The sequence below is a fragment of the Bombina bombina genome, chromosome 1 (genome assembly GCF_027579735.1).
Source record: "Bombina bombina isolate aBomBom1 chromosome 1, aBomBom1.pri, whole genome shotgun sequence".
Classification (NCBI taxonomy): domain Eukaryota; kingdom Metazoa; phylum Chordata; class Amphibia; order Anura; family Bombinatoridae; genus Bombina; species Bombina bombina.
Genome location: NC_069499.1, coordinates 1,217,785,347 through 1,217,801,485, shown reverse-complemented (window position 1 = coordinate 1,217,801,485; position 16,139 = coordinate 1,217,785,347). Strand labels below are relative to the sequence as shown.

Sequence of the window (16,139 nt, the reverse complement as noted above, 5' to 3'; positions counted from 1 at the left end):
CTCCTCCTATCCGCTTTCCCTTAGCACCTTGAGACCCTCACTGGTGATTAGTTTGCGCTCTATAAGTACCCAATAGATAGATAGATAGATATATACACATATAAATACATATGTACACATATACCGACATTTATAAAATACATACATATCCATCTTTAAGAGTTGTATATGTATGCATCTCAATGTTAAAGGGACAGTCAACACCAGAATTTGTGTTGTTTAAAAAGAAAGATGATCCCTTTATTATCCATTCCCCAGTTTTGCATAACCAACACTGTTATAGAAATACACTTTTTACCTCTGTGATTACCTTGTATCTAAGCCTCTGCAAACTGCCCCCTTATTTCAGTTCTTTTGACAGACATGCATTTTAGCCAATCAGTGCTGGCTCCAGGGTAACTTCACGTGCATGAGCTTATCTATATGAAACACATGAACTAATGCCCCCTAGGAGTGAAAATGCATTCAGATTAGAGGCAGTCTTCTATGTCTATGAAATTAGCATGTGAACCTCCTAGGGCTCCATTTATCAATCATTTGGGGAATTCTCCTTTCTGTTCTCCTATCAGTTCTCCACAGCTCTCCTTAGGAGAGGAGCACAGTGCGCCCATATTTATCATAAAAAAGTTGTTTTTTCTCCATGGGATTGCTGAGGAGAGCTGGGGAGAACTAATGATACATTTCTCCAGTCGGATTAGTATCTTCTCCTTATTTATCACTAAAAATAAGCAACTATTCTCCATGTCAATCATATATAAACCAATAGAAATCTTTATACAGCCTTACTAGTAGCTTTGTTAACGCCCCTCTTCAGCAAACTTTCATATAAGAAAATAGATCTACATTTTCATTGTTTTAGTGCTTCAATTTTAGCGCTTTTTTATATCTTATTTTTATGCCCCAATAGATATCATTTTTGTGCTCTGTTATATATTATTTTGGTGCTCCATTATATATATATTTTTTTACTCTATCATAAATTATTATAGCACTCCAATAACCATTATTATTGTGCTTTGTTATAGATGATTTTTGCACCTTGTAGAGACCTTTTTTTGTGTGTAACTGCTTCTACAACTCGTAGAGAATAGATTTCTAATGCTGTTCTCCACTGTAGCTATCAACTGGAACTTAATTAGCGTTCAACTAAGAATACGAAGAGAACAAAGCAAAATTGGTGATAAAAGTAAATTGGAAAGTTGTTTAAAATTACATTCCCTATTTAAATCATGAAAGGTTTTTTTAGACTTGACTGTCCCTTTAAAGCCCTTTGTCTGCCTTTTTTTCTAACACCTGAGACCTCATATCTTTGAACCCATATAACTTTTGTGTGAAATAGTTTTTAAAAATAATTTTAATTAGGTGTTATTATAAGTGTAAGTGTACTGTGTAATGTATTTTTTATGTGTTTTGTGACACTTTTTTTGTGAAACACTTAACCACTGCTCTGAGGACGCGCTTTCCCGGTGAGCATTAAAGGGACACTGAACCCATATTTTTTCTTTTGTGATTCAGATAGAGCATGCAATTTTAAGCAACTTTCTAATTTACTCCTATTATAATTTTTTCTTCGTTCTCTTGCTATCTTTATTTGAAAAAGAAGGCATCTAAGCTAAGGAGCCAGCCAATTTTTGGTTCAGACTCTAGACAGCACTTGTTTCTTGGTGGGTGAATTTATCCACCAATCAGCAAGAACAACCCAGGTTCTTCACCAAAAATGGGCCGGCATCTAAACGTACATTGTTGCTTTTCAAATAAAGATACCAAGAGAATGAAGAAAATTTGATAATAGGAGTAAAGTAGAAAGTTGCTTAAAATTGCATGCTCTATCTGAATCACAAAATAATTTTTTTGGGTTCAGTGTCCCTTTAACTTGAATTGTGAAAACCTGATATCACTTGCAGGTAAATGTTTGAGCTGCACTCGTAATTAGGCCCTTAATGTTAATGTAAAATATATATACCTAAATATCTATAGGAATAGATATACAGGTATAGTTATATACATTTATATAAAGTAATATGTATTTACAATAAAAATAAATTTACATTAAATACACAGTAAAAGACATTATATATATATATATATATATATATATATACATACAGGGAGTGCAGAATTATTAGGCAAATGAGTATTTTGACCACATCATCCTCTTTATGCATGTTGTCTTACTCCAAGCTGTATAGGCTCGAAAGCCTACTACCAATTAAGCATATTAGGTGATGTGCATCTCTGTAATGAGAAGGGGTGTGGTCTAATGACATCAACACCCTATATCAGGTGTGCATAATTATTAGGCAACTTCCTTTCCTTTGGCAAAATGGGTCAAAAGAAGGACTTGACAGGCTCAGAAAAGTCAAAAATAGTGAGATATCTTGCAGAGGGATCCAGCACTCTTAAAATTGCAAAGCTTCTGAAGCGTGATCATCAAACAATCAAGCGTTTCATTCAAAATAGTCAACAGGGTCGCAAGAAGCTCGTGGAAAAACCAAGGCGCAAAATAACTGCCCATGAACTGAGAAAAGTCAAGCGTGCAGCTGCCAAGATGCCACTTGCCACCAGTTTGGCCATATTTCAGAGCTGCAACATCACTGGAGTGCCCAAAAGCACAAGGTGTGCAATACTCAGAGACATGGCCAAGGTAAGAAAGGCTGAAAGACGACCACCACTGAACAAGACACACAAGCTGAAACGTCAAGACTGGGCCAAGAAATATCTCAAGACTGATTTTTCTAAGGTTTTATGGACTGATGAAATGAGAGTGAGTCTTGATGGGCCAGATGGATGGGCCCGTGGCTGGATTGGTAAAGGGCAGAGAGCTCCAGTCCGACTCAGACGCCAGCAAGGTGGAGGTGGAGTACTGGTTTGGGCTGGTATCATCAAAGATGAGCTTGTGGGGCCTTTTCGGGTTGAGGATGGAGTCAAGCTCAACTCCCAGTCCTACTGCCAGTTTCTGGAAGACACCTTCTTCAAGCAGTGGTACAGGAAGAAGTCTGCATCCTTCAAGAAAAACATGATTTTCATGCAGGACAATGCTCCATCACACGCGTCCAAGTACTCCACAGCGTGGCTGGCAAGAAAGGGTATAAAAGAAGAAAATCTAATGACATGGCCTCCTTGTTCACCTGATCTGAACCCCATTGAGAACCTGTGGTCCATCATCAAATGTGAGATTTACAAGGAGGGAAAACAGTACACCTCTCTGAACAGTGTCTGGGAGGCTGTGGTTGCTGCTGCACGCAATGTTGATGGTGAACAGATCAAAACACTGACAGAATCCATGGATGGCAGGCTTTTGAGTGTCCTTGCAAAGAAAGGTGGCTATATTGGTCACTGATTTGTTTTTGTTTTGTTTTTGAATGTCAGAAATGTATATTTGTGAATGTTGAGATGTTATATTGGTTTCACTGGTAAAAATAAATAATTGAAATGGGTATATATTTGTTTTTTTGTTAAGTTGCCTAATAATTATGCACAGTAATAGTCACCTGCACACACAGATATCCCCCTAAAATAGCTATAACTAAAAACAAACTAAAAACTACTTCCAAAACTATTCAGCTTTGATATTAATGAGTTTTTTGGGTTCATTGAGAACATGGTTGTTGTTCAATAATAAAATTAATCCTCAAAAATACAACTTGCCTAATAATTCTGCACTCCCTGTATATATATATACTTAGAAAAATAGAGACTGCACTCCACCTCAGTGATTTTTAATCGTAACGTTTCGGGGTTTCCCCCTTTGTCAAACATCAAGAAACATAGGCCTAGATTTAGAGTTCGGCGGTAAAAGGGCTGTTAACGCTCCGCGGGTTTTTTTCTGGCCGCACCATAAATTTAACTCTGGTATCGAGAGTTCAAACAAATGCTGCGTTAGGCTCCAAAAAAGGAGCGTAGAGCATATTTACCGCAAATGCAACTCTCGATACCAGAGTTGCTTACGGACGCGGCCGGCCTCAAAAACGTGCTCGTGCACGATTCTCCCATAGGAAACAATGGGGCTGTTTGAGCTGAAAAAAAACCTAACACCTGCAAAAAAGCAGCGTTCAGCTCCTAACGCAGCCCCATTGTTTCCTATGGGGAAACACTTCCTACGTCTGCACCTAACACTCTAACATGTACCCCGAGTCTAAACACCCCTAACCTTACACTTATTAACCCCTAATCTGCCGCCCCCGCTATCGCTGACCCCTGCATTATATTATTAACCCCTAATCTTCCGCTCCGTAAACCGCCGCTACCTACGTTATCCCTATGTACCCCTAATCTGCTGCCCTAACATCGCCGACCCCTATATTATATTTATTAACCCCTAATCTGCCCCCCACAACGTCGCCGACACCTACCTACACTTATTAACCCCTAATCTGCCGAGCGGACCTGAGCGCTACTATAATAAATGTATTAACCCCTAATCCGCCTCACTAACCCTATCATAAATAGTATTAACCCCTAATCTGCCCTCCCTAACATCGCCGACACCTACCTTCAATTATTAACCCCTAATCTGCCGACCGGAGCTCACCGCTATTCTAATAAATGTATTAACCCCTAAAGCTAAGTCTAACCCTAACACTAACACCCCCCTAAGTTAAATATAATTTTTATCTAACGAAATAAATTAACTCTTATTAAATAAATGATTCCTATTTAAAGCTAAATACTTACCTGTAAAATAAATCCTAATATAGCTACAATATAAATTACATTTATATTATAGCTATTTTAGGATTAATATTTATTTTACAGGCAACTTTGTAATTATTTTAACCAGGTACAATAGCTATTAAATAGTTAAGAACTATTTAATAGTTACCTAGTTAAAATAATAACAAATTTACCTGTAAAATAAATCCTAACCTAAGATATAATTAAACCTAACACTACCCTATCAATAAAATAATTAAACTACCTACAATTACCTACAATTAACCTAACACTACACTATCAATAAATTAATTAAACACAATTGCTACAAATAAATACAATTAAATAAACTATCTAAAGTACAAAAAATAAAAAAGAACTAAGTTACAGAAAATAAAAAAATATTTACAAACATAAGAAAAATATTACAACAATTTTAAACTAATTACACCTACTCTAAGCCCCCTAATAAAATAACAAAGACCCCCAAAATAAAAAATTCCCTACCCTATTCTAAAATACAAAAATTACAAGCTCTTTTACCTTACCAGCCCTGAACAGGGCCCTTTGCGGGGCATGCCCCAAGAATTGCAGCTCTTTTGCCTGTAAAAAAAAACATACAATACCCCCCCCCCCAACATTACAACCCACCACCCACATACCCCTAATCTAACCCAAACCCCCTTAAATAAACCTAACACTAATCCCCTGAAGATCTTCCTACCTTGTCTTCACCATCCAGGTATCACCGATCCGTCCTGGCTCCAAGATCTTCATCCAACCCAAGCGGGGGTTGGCGATCCATAATCCGGTGCTCCAAAGTCTTCCTCCTATCCGGCAAGAAGAGGACATCCGGACCGGCAAACATCTTCTCCAAGCGGCATCTTCTATGTTCTTCCATCCGATGACGACCGGCTCCATCTTGAAGACCTCCAGCGCGGATCCATCCTCTTCTTCCGACGACTAGACGACGAATGACGGTTCCTTTAAGGGACGTCATCCAAGATGGCGTCCCTCGAATTCCGATTGGCTGATAGGATTCTATCAGCCAATCGGAATTAAGGTAGGAATTTTCTGATTGGCTGATGGAATCAGCCAATCAGAATCAAGTTCAATCCGATTGGCTGATCCAATCAGCCAATCAGATTGAGCTTGCATTCTATTGGCTGTTCCGATCAGCCAATAGAATGCGAGCTCAATCTGATTGGCTGATTGGATCAGCCAATCGGATTGAACTTGATTCTGATTGGCTGATTCCATCAGCCAATCAGAATATTCCTACCTTAATTCCGATTGGCTGATAGAATCCTATCAGCCAATCGGAATTCGAGGGACGCCATCTTGGATGACGTCCCTTAAAGGAACCGTCATTCGTCGTCTAGTCGTCGGAAGAAGAGGATGGATCCGCGCTGGAGGTCTTCAAGATGGAGCCGGTCATCATCGGATGGAAGAACATAGAAGATGCCGCTTGGAGAAGATGTTTGCCGGTCCGGATGTCCTCTTCTTGCCGGATAGGAGGAAGACTTTGGAGCACCGGATTATGGATCGCCAACCCCCGCTTGGGTTGGATGAAGATCTTGGAGCCAGGACGGATCGGTGATACCTGGATGGTGAAGACAAGGTAGGAAGATCTTCAGGGGATTAGTGTTAGGTTTATTTAAGGGGGTTTGGGTTAGATTAGGGGTATGTGGGTGGTGGGTTGTAATGTTGGGGGGGGGGTATTGTATGTTTTTTTTTACAGGCAAAAGAGCTGCAATTCTTGGGGCATGCCCCGCAAAGGGCCCTGTTCAGGGCTGGTAAGGTAAAAGAGCTTGTAATTTTTGTATTTTAGAATAGGGTAGGGAATTTTTTATTTTGGGGGTCTTTGTTATTTTATTAGGGGGCTTAGAGTAGGTGTAATTAGTTTAAAATTGTTGTAATATTTTTCTTATGTTTGTAAATATTTTTTTATTTTCTGTAACTTAGTTCTTTTTTATTTTTTGTACTTTAGATAGTTTATTTAATTGTATTTATTTGTAGCAATTGTGTTTAATTAATTTATTGATAGTGTAGTGTTAGGTTAATTGTAGGTAATTGTAGGTAGTTTATTTAATTATTTTATTGATAGGGTAGTGTTAGGTTTAATTATATCTTAGGTTAGGATTTATTTTACAGGTAAATTTGTTATTATTTTAACTAGGTAACTATTAAATAGTTCTTAACTATTTAAAAGCTATTGTACCTGGTTAAAATAATTACAAAGTTGCCTGTAAAATAAATATTAATCCTAAAATAGCTATAATATAAATGTAATTTATATTGTAGCTATATTAGGATTTATTTTACAGGTAAGTATTTAGCTTTAAATAGGAATCATTTATTTAATAAGAGTTAATTTATTTCGTTAGATAAAAATTATATTTAATTTAGGGGGGTGTTAGTGTTAGGGTTAGACTTAGCTTTAGGGGTTAATACATTTATTAGAATAGCGGTGAGCTCCGGTCGGCAGATTAGGGGTTAATAATTGAAGGTAGGTGTCGGCGATGTTAGGGAGGGCAGATTAGGGGTTAATACTATTTATGATAGGGTTAGTGAGGCGGATTAGGGGTTAATACATTTATTATAGTAGCGCTCAGGTCCGCTCGGCAGATTAGGGGTTAATAAGTGTAGGCAGGTGTCGGCGACGTTGTGGGGGGCAGATTAGGGGTTAATAAATATAACATAGGGGTCGGCGATGTTAGGGGCAGCAGATTAGGGGTACATAGGGATAACGTAGGTGGCGGCGATTTGCGGTCGGAAGATTAGGGGTTAATTATTTTAAGTAGCTTGCGGCGACGTTGTGGGGGGCAAGTTAGGGGTTAATAAATATAATATAGGGGTCGGCGGGGTTTGGGGCAGCAGATTAGGGGTACATAAGTATAACGTAGGTGGCGGTCGGCAGATTAGGGGTTAAAAATTTTAATCGAGTGGCGGCGATGTGGGGGGACCTCGGTTTAGGGGTACATAGGTAGTTTATGGGTGTTAGTGTACTTTAGGGTACAGTAGTTAAGAGCTTTATAAACCGGCGTTAGCCAGAAAGCTCTTAACTCCTGCTTTTTTCAGGCGGCTGGAATCTTGTCGTTAGAGCTCTAACGCTCACTGCAGAAACGACTCTAAATACCGGCGTTAGAAAGATCCCATTGAAAAGATAGGCTACGCAAATGGCGTAGGGGGATCTGCGGTATGGAAAAGTCGCGGCTGAAAAGTGAGCGTTAGACCCTTTAATCACTGACTCCAAATACCAGCGGGCGCCCAAAACCAGCGTTAGGAGCCTCTAACGCTGGTTTTGACGGCTACCGCCGAACTCTAAATCTAGGCCATAGTGTACATACCCTGTTAAATACCCCATCCCGTTCATACACATCCAGATCTGCCCGATGTGAATTCCAGACTTAACATTCAGTTGAACAGATCAGTTTGTGGTTTCCCTCGCTGTTTAAATTCTTAAACCTTAAGTGATAATCAATAATTAGTCACTTTATTAAGTTGAAAGTAAACGCGCACGTGAGAGTACAATTGAATTTAAGGAGCGTCTGGTTAGTGTGACTGAAGACCTTGCCTAAGAGGTTAAGGATAAAATAACAGTTGCACCAAACACAACATAAATACATTAAAATATACTCTTACACTCATATAAACACTATCTGATAAACAATATTAACAAAAATATTAATACAAATATTTATAAGGGTTCAATGGTATATGGCCATCTATTTGACTGCAGAGGGATATAATATATATATATATATATATATCCAAACAATGTTTACCAAGCACTCTCGTTTCTTAGTTCAATTGCCCAGGTGCAGTGCATAAATACAAATATACACTTAGCAAAATAGAGACCGCACTCATAGGTCTTAAAAAATCCACCTCAGTGATAATCGCAACGTTTCGGGGTTTCCCCCTTTGTCAAACATCAAGAAACATAGTGTACATACCTTGTTAAATACCCCATCCCGTTCATACACATCCAGATCTGCCCGATGCAATTCCGATAGCGTCTCCCTGGAGCAACTGCACATGCGCCGGGCTGCGCTATGGAAGCCTATATGGGCCAACTGAAAAAACAAAATACAAACAGGACCGTAACTAAGCAACGGCCACTAACAAAACCTTTTAATTCAGAACAGCCTTGTGCAGCAATCATCTATCCTAGGCACCTACGAACAGCTTATTTAAGCATTTGACTTTAACGTCAGATCATGAATATACTGTACATATTCTGTTTGACTTATTTCTATATCATAAGCTCCTTCCTAACTTCATAAGTACTAATCGTAAGGCAACAACATACAACCTGAAACTGGTACTACATCTTATACCTTACTCTATTATTCATACTGGTTATATGCAATTCTACCACATCTGGCAGCTAACTATTAGATATATAACTATAAAAAGCTATATTACTGGTGTCTTAATCCATTGTTCTATAATATACATTCATGACAAAATCTGCATTAGACTAGACTATTTTGTAATACACATATATAACTGCATCTTTCCGATATCAAATAACTTGAATCACAGTGAATAGCAGACAATTTTATAGAAAACACTGTAGATCAAAATGTGTATTCAATCCTTTTGGCATCAAAGTGTCCAGGGTATGAATCCACCTGGACTCCTTTTGTAGCAGCACTTTTCCTCAAATCCCACTCATCCACCTGGCAGGCCGATCGTGTCTGCCAGGGGCTCAATACTACAAACCATTGCAACCTATTTGGACAAAGTACTTCAACCAATGGTACAAGGGATACCATCTTATCTCAAGGATTCCATTAAGCTCATAAAATTAATGCAACTAACTGAAGACATCAAGGACACAGATATACTCGTCACCTTAGACATGACCAGTTTATATACTGTGATCCCCCATAATGAAAGACTACAGGCAGTACGAAAAGAATTATCACAACATCCTTACATTGGCCCTCCAACTGAAGTCTTACTACATCTGTTGGAATTCTGTTTAAGAATGAATTATTTAAAAAAAAACCATTATTATTTGCAAACATCGGGAACAGCAATGGGCTCAAATGTGGCCCCAGCTTATGCCAATATCTTCTTAGGGGTATTTGAAAGAGAACATACCATAATGTTTGAAGATCCACATATAATCCTCTTTAGGAGGTATATTGACGATTTGTTTATGATTTGGCGAGGTGCCCAAAATGAATTGGATGATTGGTTTGTCAAACTGAATCAAATCTGCATCGAGCTAAAGTTCAAGATGACGGGCCATTGTGACACTATTGATTTCTTAGATTTAAGAATCAGTAAGAACTCTAGAAAATTGAATACAGAACTTTTTTCTAAACCAACAGACCGGAATTCTATGCTATTGTACACTAGTTGTCATCCACCAGGAACTAAGAAAGCTTTACCAATCTCACAGTTTCGCAGAGTAGTGAGAAATAATTCTACAGAGGAGGGCAAAGAAAAACAATTAAAGATTATGCATCAGAAGTTTCAAGAAAGAAAGTATGACAAACAAGTGGTCAATGAAGCATACCAGAAGGCCTATGGAATGACAAAAAGCCTTGATAGAAAGTGACCAAGCAAAGGAAGTTCAGAATATGGAAAGGTTAACTTATTTTCCTGAGTATAGTCCAGATAAAAAATCTTACATAAACATACTTGATGAACATTGGCGGATTATTTCAAGTGACAAAGGATTACCCCTATGTGACACCATGGCCTTCAGATTAAGCTACCGTAGAGGAAAATCACTACGTGATATGCTTATGAGACCGGATATGATACAAGCATATACCAGCTCTACTTGGTTACAACAGAAGAAGAAAACAGAATGCTTCAGGTGTTTGGGGTGCACAACCTGTAGTGCATTGATACAATGCACATAATTCACACATCCTTGGACGAATAAAAGATTCAAGATTAAATACCGTGTTGAATGTACGACCACCTTCATAATTTATCTGCTGCATTGTATTTGTGGCAGATTCTATGTGGGAAAAACGACCGATGATCTGCGCACGAGAATGGCGAATCACAGGGCAGCCATACGTGCCACGATTACTAACGGTGTACCCCCTCTATCAAGAGGTGGCGATCGAGGAAAAGTGCTGCTACAAAAGGAGTCCAGGTGGATTCATACCCTGGACACTTTGATGCCAAAAGGATTGAATACACATTTTGATCTACAGTGTTTTCTATAAAATTGTCTGCTATTCACTGTGATTCAAGTTATTTGATATCAGAAAGATGCAGTTATATATGTGTATTACAAAGTAGTCTAGTCTAATGCAGATTTTGTCATGAATGTATATTATAGAACAATGGATTAAGACACCAGTAATATAGCTTTTTATAGTTATATATCTAATAGTTAGCTGCCAGATGTGGTAGAATTGCATATAACCAGTATGAATAATAGAGCATGGTATAAGGTGTAGTACCAGATCAAGGTTGTATGATGCTGCCCTACGATTAGAACTTATGAATTTAGGAAGGAGCTTATGATATAGAAATAAGTAAAACACAATATGTATATACATGATCTGACGTTAAAGTCAAATGCTTAAATAAGCTGTTCGTAGGTGCCTAGGATAGATGATTGCTGCACAAGGCTGTTCTGAATTAAAAGGTTTTGTTAGTGGCCGTTGCTTAGTTACGGTCCTGATTATATTTTGTTTTTCAGTTGGCCCGTATAGGCTTCCATAGCGCAGCCCGGCGCATGTGCAGTTGCCCTAGGGAGACGCTACCGGAAGTCGCATCGGGCAGATCTGGATGTGTATGAATGGGATGGGGTATTTAACAAGGTATGTACACTATGGCCCCTAGTTATCAAGCCATCAACCTCAAATACGCTAGAATTCTGCAGCGTATTTGTGGCGAGGCTGATTCGCCTTAGTTATCAAGCCCTAGATACTGGCAAAAGTAGAATTTAGTGACGTAAGCTTCGATCCGCCGGACTCAGTCCGACACAGATCGATGCTTATGTCACTCCAGATGTTCCGCACACAAGTGCGGCACTATCTGACTACTTTTGCTAGTTTTCAAAAAACTAGCAGGTACGCTCGGCACTTTTCCGGCCCAGCGTACCTGGAGGCGGCGGATCCCATAGGAATCAATGGGAGTCTGACCATAGCGAAAGTTCATGTTCGCTGCTGCCAGACATCCCATTGATTCCTATGGGAGATGTCTACACCTAACACCCTAACATGTACCCCGAGTCTAAACACCCCTAATCTGCCCCCCCCCTACACCGCCGCAACAAAATAAATGTATTACCCCCTAAACCTGTATTACCCCACCGCTAGCTATACTGAATATGTTAACCCCTAAACCGCCGCTCCCGGTCCCCGCCGCAACTATAATATATGTATTAACCCCTAAACCGCCGCTCCCAGACCCCGCCGCCACCTACATGATACCTATTAACCCCTATCCTGCCCCCCCTATACCGTCGCCACCTATAATAAAGTTATTAACCTCTACCCTGCCGATCCCGGACCTCGCCGCAACTAAATAAATTGTTTAACCCCTAAACCGCTGCTCCCGGACCCCGCCGCAACCTATATGATACCTATTAACCCCTATCCTGCCCCCCTATACCGTCGCCACCTATAATAAAGTTATTAACCCCTATCCTGCTGATCCCGGACCTCGCTGCAACTAAATAAATTGTTTAACCCCTAAACCGCCGCTCCCGGACCCCGCCGCAACCTATATTAAATTTATTAACCTCTAATCTGCCCCCCCTACACCGTCGCCACCTATAATAAGTTTATTAACCCCTATCCTTCCCCCCTTACACCGTCGCCACCTATAATAAGTTTATTAACCCCTATCCTGCCCCCCCTACACTGCCGCCACTGTAATAAAATTATTAACCCCTAAACCTAAGTCTAACACTAACCCTAACACCCCCTAACTTAAATATTAATTAAATAAATCTAAATAATATTTATCTTATTAACTAAATTAATCCTATTTAAAACTAAATACTTACCTGTAAAATAAACCCTAAGATAGCTACAATATAAATAATAATTTATATTTATTTTACAGGTAACTTTGTATTTATTTTAGCTAGTTAGAATAGTTATTAAATACTTATAGTTCTTTTAGCTAGGTTCCGATCAGCCAATAGAATGCAAGCTCAATCTGATTGGCTGATTGGATCAGCCAATCGGATTGAACTTCAATCTGATTGGCTGATTCAATCAGCCAATCAGATTTTTCCTATCTTAATTCCGATTGGCTGATAGAATCCTATCAGCCAATCGGAATTGAAGGGACGCCATCTTGGATGATGTCCCTTAAAGGAATATCCATTCGTCGTTAGTCGTCGGGAAGAAGAGGATGGCTCCGAGTCGGCTCGTCTGAAGATGGCTTCGCTCTGGATGGATGAAGATTGAAGACGCCGCCTGGATGAAGACTTCTATCGGATGGAAGACTTCTTCAGCGCCGCCTGGATGATGACTTCATCGGATGGAAGACTTCTTCAGCGCCGCCTGGATGATGACTTCTGCCGCTCCGGATCTCCTCTTCGGTTCCATCAGTGGTAGGCTGGCTGAAGACGACTCAAGGTAGGATGATCTTCAGGGGGGTAGTGTTAGGTTTATTTAAGGGGGGTTTGGGTTAGATTAGGGGTATGTGGGTTAGGGTTTATTTTACAGGTAAGTATTTAGTTTTAAATAGGATTCATTTATTTAAGTATAGTGTAGTGTTAGGTGTAATTGTAACTTAGGTTAGTTTTTATTTTACAGGTAAATTTCTCTTTATTTTAACTAGGTAGCTATTAAATAGTTAATAACTATTTAATAGCTATTGTACCTAGTTAAAATAAATTGAAAGTTGCCTGTAAAATAAAAATAAATCCTAAGATAGCTACAATATAAATATTATTTATATTGTAGCTATATTAGGGTTTATTTTAAAGGTAAGTATTTAGTTTTAAATAGGATTAAGTTAGTTAATAAGATATATATTATTTAGATTTATTTAATTAATATTTAAGTTAGGGGGTGTTAGGGTTAGTGTTAGACTTAGGTTTAGGGGTTAATAATTTTAGTACAGTGGCGGCGGTGTAGGGGGGGCAGGATAGGGGTTAATAAATTTATTATAGGTGGCGACGGTGTAGGGGGGCAGATTAGGGGTTAGTTTAATATAGGTTGCGGCGGGGTCCGGGAGCAGCGGTTTAGGGGTTAAACTATTTATTTCGTTGCGGCGAGGTCCGGGATCCACAGGATAGGGGTTAATAACTTTATTGTAGGTGGCGACGGTATAGGGGGGGCAGGATAGGGGTTACTACGTATAATGTAGGTGGCAGCTGGGTCCGGGAGCGACGGTTTAGGGGTTAATACATTTATAAGAGTTGCGGCGGGGTCTAGGAGCGGCGGTTTAGGGGTTAATAACTTTATTGAGTTGCGGGGGGCTCCGGGGGCGCCGGTATAGGGGGTAGAACAGTGTTGTTAGTGTGAGTGCTTAGTGACAGGGGTATCAATAAAGCTGCCAAAAAGCCGAAGAGCAGCGAGATCGGATGAGTGATAACTCTCACAGTCCGCTGCTCATCACCCCGTACTTGGTGCGCGGCTTTTTGACAGATTTATTGATAACTTAGGCGAAATTTTGAAGGTCCGTGGCGGCGATGGTAAGCGAGCTTAGGCGGGCGTATTGAACCGGCGAAGGCAGGTAAAGTACACGGCTTGATAACTACCCCCCTGTGTTTCTTGATGTTTGACAAAGGGGGAAACCCCGAAACTTTACGATTAAAAATCACTGAGGTGGCTTTTTTAAGACCTATGAGTGCGGTCTCTATTTTGCTAAGTGTATATTTGTATTTATGCACCGCACCTGGGCAATTGAACTAAGAAACGAGAGTGCTTGGTAAACATTGTTTGGATATATATATATATATATATATATATTATATCCCTCTGCAGTCAAATAGATGGCCATATACCATTGAACCCTTATTAATATTTGTATTATTTTTGTGAATATTGTTTATCAGATAGTGTTTATATGAGTGTAAGAGTATATTTTAATGTATTTATGTTGTGTTTGGTGCAACTGTTATTTTATCCCTAACCTCTTAGGCAAGGTCTTCAGTCACACTAACCAGACGCTCCTTAAATTCAATTGTGCTCTCACGTGCGCGTTTACTTTCAACTTAATAAAGTGACTAATTATTGATTATCACTTAAGGTTTAAGAATTTAAACAGCGAGGGAAACCACAAACTGATCTGTTCAACTGAATATTAAAGGGACATTAAACTCAAAATGTATTTTCCCATTACACACGATTAAAAGGAAAAAAATAAACTTTAAATGTACATTCTTTATTTATTTTACCAGCCTTTCATGTACCTTAACTCTATATTTTGTTGACTTGTATTCTGTAGAATGCTGAAACCTGACTCTCCTACAGTCTGTCCAGTGATAGATTGATACATGCATAGTAAAATAAATAACATTAATATTAGGGCGGCAAAACAATGCATAATTTTCAAAGAAAATGACAGTATTAAATGCTTTATTAAAAAGAAAATGTCCCTTGAAGTTTACATTGTGTCTTTCAAATGTAAGTGTATATTAAATCAACTGAATACAATGTACGCAACTTTCAGAACAATATGTTAATTAAAGATGGAATTGGTGTTACAGTCTTCGTTCTAGATATAAGGTTATTACCCAGTGAGTGCAGAAAACAAAATGCATGCAAGTCTAATGAGAAATGATCATGTTTAATAACTAACCTTTCCTGTACTGTAGGTTCTTGCAGCAGAAAAAATCACAGCAAATTGCTAGTTTCATTCACTCATAACTTCATAACACTCAGGAACAGATTTCTCTTCAAAAAAGCTGCGAGCAACAATATCTGTATTCTGCAACAGTTAAAGTGCTCGACAGAATTCAAACTACTCCTTAGCTATTAACTCTTCCTGAAAAAAGGGCACACCTCTCACACAAATCTGGATTGGCTCTGCAGAGTCATATGATAGGAGAAGAATGTGTAGGAAGTGTGCTTAGAATACACTGTCATGGGCAGGATATTGCAGCAACAAATATTGACTGGACTGCCCTTAGGAAAAGTGGTTGGTGAAAAAAGTCTGCTGTTTCAGCAGCAAAAGCCTATAGCATTTAAGCTGTGAAAATAATGTCCATAAAAGTCAATTGTAATAAAACAGTTCTAAAGTCTTTTCTCTGCTGTTGGGGAAAAAACTGTGACAGGAATAAACATAATATATTCTGTAATAGGATCTACATATGATATGACTAGTACTAAACACCTTATAACATGCTATATTTCTCTACACATTTTGTAAGACCTGTAAAGGTTGTAATTTAGACTAGATCAAATAGATCTGTACCTAGGGCAGCAGGATTTAGATGGGTAGTTGTGCAGTGTAATGCCTTCCTTCTTCTATGCCCTAGATATTTATAGATAGATATCTAGTGAGGGTGCGTGATACTCCCATGTGTCTCTAAA

General features: G+C 38.9%; 1 protein-coding gene across 3 annotated transcripts in view; it reads right to left on the bottom strand.

The window, feature by feature from the left end:
* FBXL8 (F-box and leucine rich repeat protein 8) overlaps positions 1-15,572 on the bottom strand; it is a 72,058-nt gene extending 56,486 nt beyond the window's left edge. For all 3 annotated transcript variants that reach the window (XM_053700275.1, XM_053700279.1, XM_053700282.1), the window contains exon 1: positions 15,406-15,572. The gene's annotated coding sequence lies outside the window, so the exon portion shown is untranslated. The remainder of the gene's footprint in view (positions 1-15,405) is intronic.
* Positions 15,573-16,139: the final 567 nt, after the last annotated feature.